At 36.1% G+C, this 11855-nt stretch overlaps 1 protein-coding gene across 1 annotated transcript in view; it reads right to left on the bottom strand.

The window, feature by feature from the left end:
• Positions 1–6068, bottom strand: part of LOC107674543 (F-box-like/WD repeat-containing protein TBL1XR1) — an 84153-nt gene extending 78085 nt beyond the window's left edge. The window contains exon 1 of the mRNA XM_016468533.1: positions 5732–6068. The gene's annotated coding sequence lies outside the window, so the exon portion shown is untranslated. The remainder of the gene's footprint in view (positions 1–5731) is intronic.
• Between the last annotated feature and the right edge of the window lie 5787 nt (positions 6069–11855).

The raw sequence follows: 11855 nt of genomic DNA, 5'->3' as shown, positions 1-11855 counted from the left end.
AAAACAAAAACTTTTATATGGGATGTGAGTAATCGCGATTAATCGTTTCACAGCGCTAATATATATATATATATATATATATATATATAGAGAGAGAGAGAGAGAGAGATAGAGAGAGAGAGATAGAGATAGAGATAGAGAGATTCTGCATAGACAGCCAAACTTTATTAATCTTGCCAGTTGTGAATTACTCATTTAAGTGGCAGCCGAGTCATTATCATCACAACTAACAGCAGATTCAAAATGTAAAATACTGTGAAAATCTATTTAAAATAATCAAGGCATGTGTTCCACACAGTTTAATCACTAAATAAGTTAATTATTTTAGTTCATTTCAATGATACATTGCAATTTGCAAAGCAAATTTAATTTAGCTGATTCATGAAAACAGATTCTGAACTGACTCATGGAATTGAACTGAACTTACCAACTCTAACGTCATTTGTTCTTTAAGTTTAGAACTATTAAAACACAAGATGTGAGGTAAGGAGGGATCACAAATTAGTCTAATGACACTTAATGACTAAATACAAAAAACATTAAAATCATTACGATAGCCTATTTACTATTACTTAATTTTACTTTGCCAGCGAAATCATCGCAAATATTCTGTATACTGCCTAGCCTAAACCCTCAATGTATTAAGACTCTATGCCAATGACAATTCTTCTAAAAGGTGGTTGAGGAGAGACCCCCCCCACATGATTGTAAAGTGCTTTGGGTGTACAGCAATACACAAAGCGCTATACTAATGCATCATTCATTCATTCTAAAAGAACAGGTTACATACATTGCTGAAAACTGTTCTATATATTCACAAATTGCCACCAATGTCACTTAAGGTGAACTGTACGTTTCCTGACAAAAATCTCTGCCTTTGAACATTTCCTTAATTCCTTAACATGTGCCCTTTATACTAGGAAGAGCACTTAGGACCGCTGCAAATTTACATGTTGAACTTGACCTTCAGGTCACACACAACAAAAGTACGCGACCGCGTGGGTGGGGGGAGGTGCGTTACAGAGGTTTCATTAGTCTGTCAGAGAGCAGGAAGAGACAAATGAACAGCTAAAGCACGGGTCAGAAATACACCCATCCCCCAAACACCACCAGAGCTGAGCACATGAACAACCAGTCTGCAAGTTTCAGTTCTCGCTCGTGTATATATCCTTTAATCTGAGAAATTAAACCAACATGACGTGATATATGACTGCCTCACAGCCCTGTCTGAAGAATGGTAAACACACAGTAAAATATTTGCATGTTGCATAACTGTTATCGGCCCTGAAAGGCTATATTGAGTCATGCTTAATAAACATCCTAAAAAGGTACCACACTGCCCGAATGATGAGTAATAAGGAGGTAGAACATTCTACTGTCAATTTATGAAGAAATAATCTGAGACACAGAGAGACGTTATAAGAATACGAGTGACCTGTGTTACTCGTTGGCAAAGAAAAGGGGAAGCCGCTTTCTGAAATTTTACTTCCACTTACGTTCCTATCTGTGTTCCACAGAACCTGAGTCAACTTATGGCGCTTTTCCACTGCGTGGTACGGCTCGGCTTGGCACGGCTCAGTACGGTACGACACGGCACGGCTCGGCTTGCATTTCCACTGCAGTTCAGTACCGCTTTAGAGTGGGCGGGATTATTCACATGTCGTTATAGTTGCGCCGCATCTACTGCCGCGACTCCTGAAAGACTTTTTCATTCCGCATCGCCCCATCAAGCTCTCGCTGGATCCGCTCCTCTGCTATCAACGAGAGGAACGTCTGTACTTCCTCAACAGACAACGAAACAGCCACTTTTTGGTTGTTTAAAAAAAAGGTGCGCTCGTTCAAAACAGTTGCGTTCGATCCTTCGCTGGCTGTGCTGATTTAAATCTAGAGGTTCTTTTGTGTTTGTGTCGCAAGTTCAGTGACGCAGGTAGTGACGATTCTCTTCGGCCAATCCGTGATCAGCAGAGTTTACACGTCACGTTTTGGTAACGGTACGGTTCACTTGGAACCTCAACCGAGGTGGTACTAAAAAAAGTACCAGGTACCAGGTACTGTATCCAGTGGAAAACCCCCCAAAAGTGAACCGTACCGAGCCGTACCATGCAGTGGAAAAGCGCCAATAGACAAAACGTAAACAGCCAGAGGTCAACAAACATCATGAGACAAGATTCATTACTGTGGATCACATTCTAATTCAGTAAAACCACGTCTGAAAACCCATGCCTGCTTTACTGCCTCATATTTGTGCTAGTTAATAAATTAATCATAATTTTAGCGTTCCTAAACAGTTTACAAACGTGACTGATATTTATGATTTCCTTTTAAATGTAAGTTGCGTAATTTCAGTGACACTAGCATCACCGACTGTGTCCGAACAGGTTTCCCAAACTTTCACCCCATTTTTGTTTGGTCATAAACACTGATAGTTCCACCCAAAACTTAAACTATGCTTTTTCTTATTCTATCTCTTGTAAAGCATCTTTGAGTACCTTGAAAAGCATTCTATAAATATTATTATTCTCATGCAATTTGGACTGTCAACGCCTTTCACTATATATTCAATACAGCCATATAGGCCTATGTCATTAATTAAATTGATGCTACAGATTTTATTCCTCCTTAACCTGAATTTTGTCCCCCACACTGCGCTGTGCTATTTTTTATGCTTTCACAACACCACAAAACTATGTATAACAGCACATTTGAACTCACTGTAACTGATATCTAAATTTAGTCAGCTAGCAGTTTCTGGGAATCATTCAGAGGGAAGCTGACCATGGTGAAGTCAATCACACCAGGGACCATCCTGCACGTCTAAAACGGGATGCCTCTATCTGAGCCATAATAACCCAGATAGACGAGGTGCTGAAAAAGCCTTCATCAGATTAGGTGTCAAATTCCACATAAGCCACACTTAATTTAAAGGTGATGCCATTTTTTGTACACTAAAATACTTCTTTCTATACAAGCTTCACATTCTTACTAAACGCACACTAAGAGAGACAGGGATAATATTCAGAAACCTGTTTGGAAACAGTCATTTTTGCTAATCATTTCAGACATATCTGCATAAATGTATACTATGCATAGTGCTGGACAATAATTCAATATCAATATGTATCGCGATATAATTTTTTTCAATAACGGTGATATGATTTTTAAACACATTTCCGATATTTCGATATACATTACCAGTTTCCCATACATTTATTTATTTGTGCCATTTGACTTAGTTGAATAAACATGAGCATCAGTGCAGTCCTGTATCGTGATATGTATCGTATCGTGGCCTCTGTATCGTGACACGTATCGTATCGTGACTTTGCTGGTGATACACAGCCCTACTGAACATGTGGATGTAACAACAGCACTTTAAAGGAGATGAATGTTAAAACACTTTTTAGTTAACCATTGTGTTTTTAAAACCTATATTTCTTCTTGTTTAGCAAAGTGTTGAGAATTTTAAAACTGACAAGAATTGGCTAGCTTTCTTCAAAAAAGTTAATGTATGACATTCCAGACAAAACAGCCTTTTTTATTAAAATGTTTTGGTGGTTTTACTAAAATTCCAGACAGCTCTTACCAATTTGATGCAGTGTGCGGTGTATTGGTCTGAGCACTGATATACAAAGCTACGAGAATACTTTTTGTGCGCAAAAGAAAAAAAAATAACGACTTTATTCAACAATTCGTCTCTTCCGCATCACCCTGGTGCCATTTTGGAGAGTATCCGCTGGATGTAAACAACGTATGCTATTCTGTGTCAGCTGTTTCCGTTCAGATCAAAATCACATCAACACTCATGGCGTGACATTCGATTTTTTGCACAGCCCTACCTGAGAGTCATTTTAACTTCACTTGAACTTGATTCCATGTTAACTAACCAGACCGGCAACACTACGGTGTATCCCTGAACAAATGCATGTACAGATGCATGAGATAAACAATGCCAAAATGGGTTTGTTTCCTAGTTGTCCTCCATGTTTGATGCAATCACAGTGTACAAAAAAAAGTTTACATTTGAAAAACAGTTATTTCTGATGCTTTACATTGACAAATTAAAAATCCTCTTTGCATATTGCATATGTTTACAGTATCATACTGTATTGAATTGCATGACTAGACAACAGTTACAGCAACAGTGTTCCTCAATGACCTTGCAGAAAATAACACAGGCCTTGTTGAAGAAAGCACAGACCATAGCAGACATTTTAAAGCTCACTCCACCATCTGCCCATCTCATCTCAACCTTGAGGCTCAAGAGAAACAGGGTCAATGACACGGCATCGCAACAGAGCACAGACACAAACGTCACGTTTCAACACATCGGCTGGCCCACTGCGATTCAGCTCAATGAAGGAAAGAGAGAAAAAAAAGAGGGAAAAAGGCGCAATAGATCAGATCTGTCTGTCCCATCCCCCACATCTTGCTTCAATCCACTCTCAGGCACAAGTTACATAACCGTGCCACTCTTCCACTTAAGAGAGAGACACAGATTTCAAACAAAGACTCAAATCATCCACTTATAGAATCTAAGATATGTGTAATTAAAAACACTTTATGTGTATTTTTACAGCATATTATTATAGGCCTAATTTTGGAGGGAGGGGTTGTGTAAAAATGAGCTGGGTTAACCTAACCCCAATAGTAAATGACTTTAAGGCTTGGTGATCTAAATAGGTTACATGTGAGCCATTACAATGGGAGTTTCCCAACACACATGGCCTTCAGATTACACACACACATTAGAGCTCCCCCACCCCCACAGAAGACAACACACTGTGATCAAATATCACACACACTCATCTTACACAGAACAGCATTTTACAGTAAAAAAATACAACTGCATTCTTTAAATGACTAAAATCAAAAATAAGCCACAAGTCGCAACTTATCTCATTATCAATTGTAATCATATGCATTGCATGATTTGACAATGACAGCGTATATGATCAGTGTGCACACTAAGAAATATCACTTTACATGTAAATAATTATAAATCCATGATCCTGTCATTCAACACACACTCTTGTTTATCCAAACAATGAATGCGAGTTGAGCTCCCCTCCCCCACTCTCAGTTAGTGCATTGCCCACAACACTGTCATGTGCTTATACTGATCATGTACAGTCTTATTATAAACATTGATTATAGTTCACACAATGCTCAGGTTATGTCATATTCACTTACATAAAGAACAAAAGACTGTAACTCACAAATAAACACCAGTGTTTTCAAGAGGTGCTTCGTTTATAAAGAATAAAAGAAGAGTATTTATGTGAGAACATCAACTTGAGTAGATTGTATGATGCATATTAGAGTAAATGTTAAAAATAAACTGCCTAATAATAAGATATATTAAAACACACCAATAATTACAATAACATCACATGCAAATAAGTCAATTTAATGCATTATTCACTTAAAAACAGTGTCAGCATTAGACACTAATGTTTAAAGAAATTATGTTTTGCATAAACTACCAATCTGAAATGCTGCTGCATTTACGCGCGCGCGCGCGCACACACACACACACACACACACACACACACACACACACACTCAAACACACGCTGCTGCCCATCCCCCACCCAGCCAGATCCTCCAAAAGAAATGCCCTCGCCAAATTATATATCGCTATATATTATTATTAAAAACACAGAGAGGTACATAAAGGCACATACACTGCTATTTTATCGATATAATGAGTAAAAATGAAGAAAACACTCACTTTAATACCCGGATGAGCGCAAGGGCTGCCTTTCACTGCTTGTGTGGAATTTCCTCCTCCTCGATTATTTTGTCAAATAGTGCTCAAACAAAGCGTTATAAAGCTGCTTTGAGGCGGCAGATCGTCAGATAAATTCCCAAACAAGAGTCCGGTCCCGTCCGCATCGGCGTGGAGCGGAATAAAGCCGTTTAAAAATAGATTTAAGAGCGATTGAGGTACATTTTGGAGCTGTTTGCTAGTGGAGAAAGAGCCAAACGGTTCAGGAGCAGCCAACGGCTTCAGAGACTCAAACACTGGAGAGGTGACCTTCCGGGCGAAAATGGGGGAGGCCTGTGCGGTTGTCTCTGCAGCTTTGTTGAAACTGAAGGAGGAATATCGCAATAACATGCCTGTTCCTTCCATCTACTTCGGCATTTTACCCTACACTGCGACAGAGATGTATAATTTAGGCGAGTATTATCCCTCCCATAAACCACGGGACTGTTTATGGCATACAAATGGAGAGATTTGTATGTTGTAAAATTGCATCAAAAAGGATTCTGTTAAACATTATTATGATAGGTTAAGATTTATCTTTTGAGATCTTTTATGGTCATAAATGTCGTTATTAGTATTTATTGAAAGAAGCACAACAGTGATAAATGTCATTGTTTATATTTTGAACAAAATACTATATATTATTGGTATTTTGTGCTATTGGTTTTTCATATAATATTTTACTTAAATATTTTAGCATTTTATTCCACCTTAATGTGCCATTTTGGTAGTCCTAATTACAATGACTATTTCATTCCTTTGTTTTCATGTATTTGTTGGAATTACAGATTAAATTATTGTTATTATTATTTTGTAATAATAACACTTTCAGTTAATGTAAAAAAAAATGCACAATATGCAACAACCGGTTATATACCTGAATGTTATCAATGAAAGTGCAACATATAACAAGAGAAGTATTCATTTCGAAAAATTAATACTAAAAACTATCCTCTTCACCGTGTTAAAAGGTTATGGGTCATCTCAACTTTGTAAGTTGGATATCAGAATTATCTTTAATAATTTTTCCTAATTATCTGAATTCTCCGTACATAATTATGTCTTGAGGGGGCGCTTATGTGCAACTTTGATAACTTGAATTTATGATAATTTCGCTAGCATGTGAAGGCAGCATTATGGTGTGCTCACGTCATTTCAGAATTACCGTAATTATCGTTTTTCACCAAACTAATAATTACATGACTTGCATGACATAATGTAAAATGGCAACAGTTAAAGATTGTTTGGTACCTCAACACATAGTTCTGTTTATTGTACTATTCTATTACAGCCACTAGTACCCGGTGTGCTTTTCGATTCTAAAACAAGTTTTACAAACATTTAGAGGTGAACTAACAAATGAATGTAATGATTAAATATTTTGCTGCCACCAACAACAAAGCCACTCATGGATCCATTTTGGCGTTATGAGTGTTGCCATAGTAACAAATCATTTCTGAGTCTGAGGACATGAAGAGCTCTGAGTAGAATCTAGTAATTACAGTAATTCAAGACATGAACGCAGCATGAATCCTTGTTTATGTGGATTATGGGGTGGGGCAGGGGTACGGTTGCCTCCGAAATAAACGCTAAATGTCATGATTATATAATTATTTGATTAATCACGTGACCAGATGTAAAATGAATTTGGTTGCCTTAGCAATCATGTTGGCCGTGTTTGAAAAATGCTGTCTTCGCTGGCAGTAAACAGAGGAAGGCTTCAAGGCAACACAGGCATGTGTGTGGCTTCTGCAGTTAATGGAAAGAATAAAAATAGATACATATCAGTTTTTTACATTTTAAATGTAACTTGTAGTCATTCAATATTTCATTGGCTATAACTAAAGCTCATTTGACTTTGTTGTAGATCACTAGACGTGCTCTGGAAGCCAGTCTGAACTTTTATGCAAACAAGCTATCTGTTAAATCATTGACTGGGCAAAAGGGCTATTTCAAATACAGCCATTTTGTTATTTTTCCCTGCTGACACTCATTTCTTACTCTCTTTCTGTGCGTTACACAATCATAGTGTTCAGGGTGAAGGGTTTGTGTCTGTTTGGCTGTAATCTTATCAAACCTCGAAGTGTGTAAAAGCTTTAAACAGAAGGTCTCTCCTCCTACCTTCTCTTGTCCTTTCGCCTTTTCTCTTTTCCTTCCAACATTTGTTTATTCGGTTCTGCATCACAAAAAAAACTAGATGAGAAAATTAGGCTGTTTAAATTAATTTTCAAATAAAAATGTAGATATGTTGCCATTAGAATATTGATACAGTAGCATGAGGTAAAATATTGTAATACTTTAAAATATTGATTTCCCCCCCACCACTAATAAATACCAAACACATTGTTTGAGGGTCACTTCATTCGTTCATCCATCCATTTTGTGCTTCAACTCAGTTTCGTTGTTTATTAATTTTAGTTGTATATTCATTCTTTTATTCCAACTTTTTTTAAATCAATAAACACTGATAATTAAATAATATCAAAACAGAACCAAATAGTAATACAATACGCCAGAAAAAATGAATTAAATTACCTGTAATTTCACAGTAAATAAAAAAGCAACAGTATAAATAATGGCAAAACAATAATACCAAAATTACACAGTTAAACCAAAACCAACAGTATAAATAATACCAAAACAAAACAAAATAATAATTAAGTGTTCCAAGAAAGGAATTAAATTCCTTGTCGTTTTACAATAAATTCAAAGACCAACATTATAAATAAATACCAAAACAGAAAAAAAATAATAATTTAGACTCCCAAAAAAGAAATTAAATTCGTAGTAATTTCACTGTAAATTCAAAAACCAATTGTATAATACCAAAACAATAACAAAGTTTCACACTGAATTCAAAAACCAACAGGATAAATAATACCAAAACATAATAATAATTAAGTTTCCCAAAAATGGAATTAAATTTCACTTCATATAAATTCAAAAACCAACAGTATAAACATTACTAAAGCGATAATACCAAAATACTACCAAAACTTCACAGTAAATTTAAAAACCAACTGAATGAATAATACTAAAGCAACAAAAACAAAATAATAATTTAGTCTTCCAATTCACAGTAATATTAATTGTATGTTCTCCAATACAGATTTGGAGAAAAACATTAATTCTAAAGAACCCCATACATATTGGGCATCATAGAAATGAATTAGTCAATCATGGATCCAGCTGTGGAGCTGCAGACAACAAGATGGAGACTTGGACTCTCTTCCATGGCTGTGTAGCACCAAACTGATTTATTGCACCTAAGTAAATAGAAATGTCTAAATAATGTTATTTTTAACATCTAAACTGCATGAGATCCAACAATTTCTAAAATTATTAAGATCTGAAATTTAAAATGTGAAACCTTTAGTTTCTAAAGGTCGAATTTTGGTTTGATGCTTTCTGCAGCCAATAATTCACCACACAAAACACACTGTGGTCATCGCAAACAATGTTTATCCTCATTGAAAACTCATATTTACTTTAGTCTAGGCTGCATTTTACTTAGTTTGAGTAGATTTGTTCATGGTTTTCAAGGATTCTACAAAGACTGTCTGTCTAATTTTACTGGTTTCTGTCAAATTACATACATTTGTGCCAAAATATAGTTTGATGACATTAACAACAAAATACATGGCAAGCACTACATTTGCCATGTAATTATTCACATTTTGCATAGTATTTCCTGCGGATATATGAGAACAAACTCATATAATTCATCATTCATAATCACTATTATATACAAATCCACTCACATGTCCCATTTCCGAGATATATCACATTAATATTACAGTAAGAATTACACCCCCATCAGCCATAAGTTCCTTATAATGGCTGGTGTGTGTGTGTAATATTTTACAGAGCACCATTAGCCGAGGTGTATGCGTATTTCTATGTGTGTGTGTGTGGTGTGGTGGGGCATGGGCACAAATGTTAAATTTTCCCCACCCCTTCCCTCCTGTTATTTACACTGTCTAAGGCAGGCCTGCGGTTTGGCCGACACCGAAAAGTATTTCCTGTTGAAAAACCTTGCGTAAGTCTCCACTTTTCATATCCAGATTTCACCCCTTTGCCCCCCTACTTTCTTTAAAATCGCCCTCAGAATTCAAACAATGCATATTCTTGCTTGGAAAGTCAATAACAAGCTGACATCATCATTGGTTTGTATATTCCTCTGGTGCTCTCAGACCAGCTATCTACTAAAAGCAGTTCACCTTTGTTTAAGGAACAGGTATGAGTAAAAAAGAGAGAAGTAACAGGAACAGAGTGAAGCTTTTGTTTCAGCGAGCTGTTTGTGGACTTACTTCCTGACCTTCACATTTTACATGTGGTGGTATCATTTTGACTGGTCCAATAATCCTGTGGCGGGTACATTGGCTCAGGGTGCAAGATCAGTTACTTTATAGCGACCATAATTTACAGATAAAAATGTTAGTACATTTTCTCAACTCCCATGTGACATGCAGCTTAGTTATGGATGCAAATGCATGCGACTGTAACATCGACCTTGAAGTTTCACAAAAAGTGCATTCCATCACTTTGAAATATGATGGGACGTTACACATAAAGTAACTGTACGCATTGATAAACAATGTTTCTGTGATATATTCTTGGCTTGAACTAGCGTTATCATGGCCACAGGAAATATGTTGTGTCATAACAGAGCAAGATTATCACTGACCTACTTTTATGACTGTGGACAGAATTGAACTGGCAAGCTTGTTTATGTAATTCTAAAATTGCCAGGAAACAAAGGCTAGACTATTGATTAGTGAATTATTTTGCCTTGACAACTTTTTTTTTTTACATTTGTTTTTCACGGCCTGTAACCGCAGACAGGATGGGGGAGGGGAGTATAAGCATATTTTGCTGCAAGACATGTTAACGAAACAGCAGATTTTTCACTTATGTTTTATGTTTTCTTCTAAAGATTTGAGATAAAACATTATGGTTAATTAATGTTTTTAATCTTCCTTCTATTATTTTTATTGAATTAAATACATGATTTTATTACACAACAGTTAGTTCTGGTTTTCAAATTTGATTGGCAGAGCAAATAGCATATTGATGTCCATATTTGTTACCACTGTAAACATGTGCATGATACTATATGTGTGGTGAACAGAATTAGGTAGATAGGTGACATTTTCTGATGAGATTTTGATTCCATAAAGCATTTTGCACCCTTGAAAGTCACTCTGGGAAGGGGGCGCTATTCAGAGGGTAATACAAATTGGTCATGAAGTGTACATCCGGAAAAAAGTTCGTTTATGATTATATGATCTTGTGTGGTATGTTCTTGTGAGTCATTTTGAAAACTGGGGTAATTTATTTGAGAAGTTGCTGGGATTTAAACCCAGCAGGAAATATTTGAATACATATTTATGGTCTTATTTAATAAGGACAAATTAAATTGATGAAAAGTGACATTAAAGGCATTTATAATGTTTTTTTTCTAATTCTATTAATCAAAGAATCCTGAAAAACAAAAACATTGATAATAATAAGAAATATAAATGCTGTTCTTTGAACTATTTATTCAAGAAAAAAGTATCCTGGATTCCACAAAAATATTAAGCAGCACAACTGTTTTTAACAATGATAATAATAAGAAATGTTTGCCATAGTGATGCTCATTTTCTATTGTGTTTCGTCCATACTGTATTTATTAGATGACATTTTAATATACAGTATATGATTACAACAGACCTATTGATTATCACGAACAACTCCCACCACCTCAACATATTTGTTGGCATGAAGAGCACGTTTAGCAGTAGGCTGATCCAGAGGTGGGACCAAGTCATTGTTTTGCAAGTCACAAGTAAGTCTCGAGTCTTTGCATTCAAGTCTCGAGTCAAGTCCCTAGTCAAAACAGACAAGTCCCAAGTCAAGTCCCGAGTCAAGACAGGCAAGTCCAAGTCGAGTTGCAAGTCCTCAGCTGTAAGATTCAAGTCTTAAACAAGTCATTACTGCTTTTTGCCCAAATTAGTGTGTCAGTATTAATTACCATATCAAATTAATAGTAATTTATAAAAGGAAGGCAGGTAGAATATGTTTGACATAGTTCAATTTCATGTGA

The sequence above is a fragment of the Sinocyclocheilus anshuiensis genome, unplaced genomic scaffold (genome assembly GCF_001515605.1).
Source record: "Sinocyclocheilus anshuiensis isolate Anshui unplaced genomic scaffold, SAMN03320099.WGS_v1.1 scaffold572, whole genome shotgun sequence".
Lineage (NCBI taxonomy): Eukaryota > Metazoa > Chordata > Actinopteri > Cypriniformes > Cyprinidae > Sinocyclocheilus > Sinocyclocheilus anshuiensis.
This window is presented reverse-complemented; position numbering and strand designations above follow the sequence as displayed.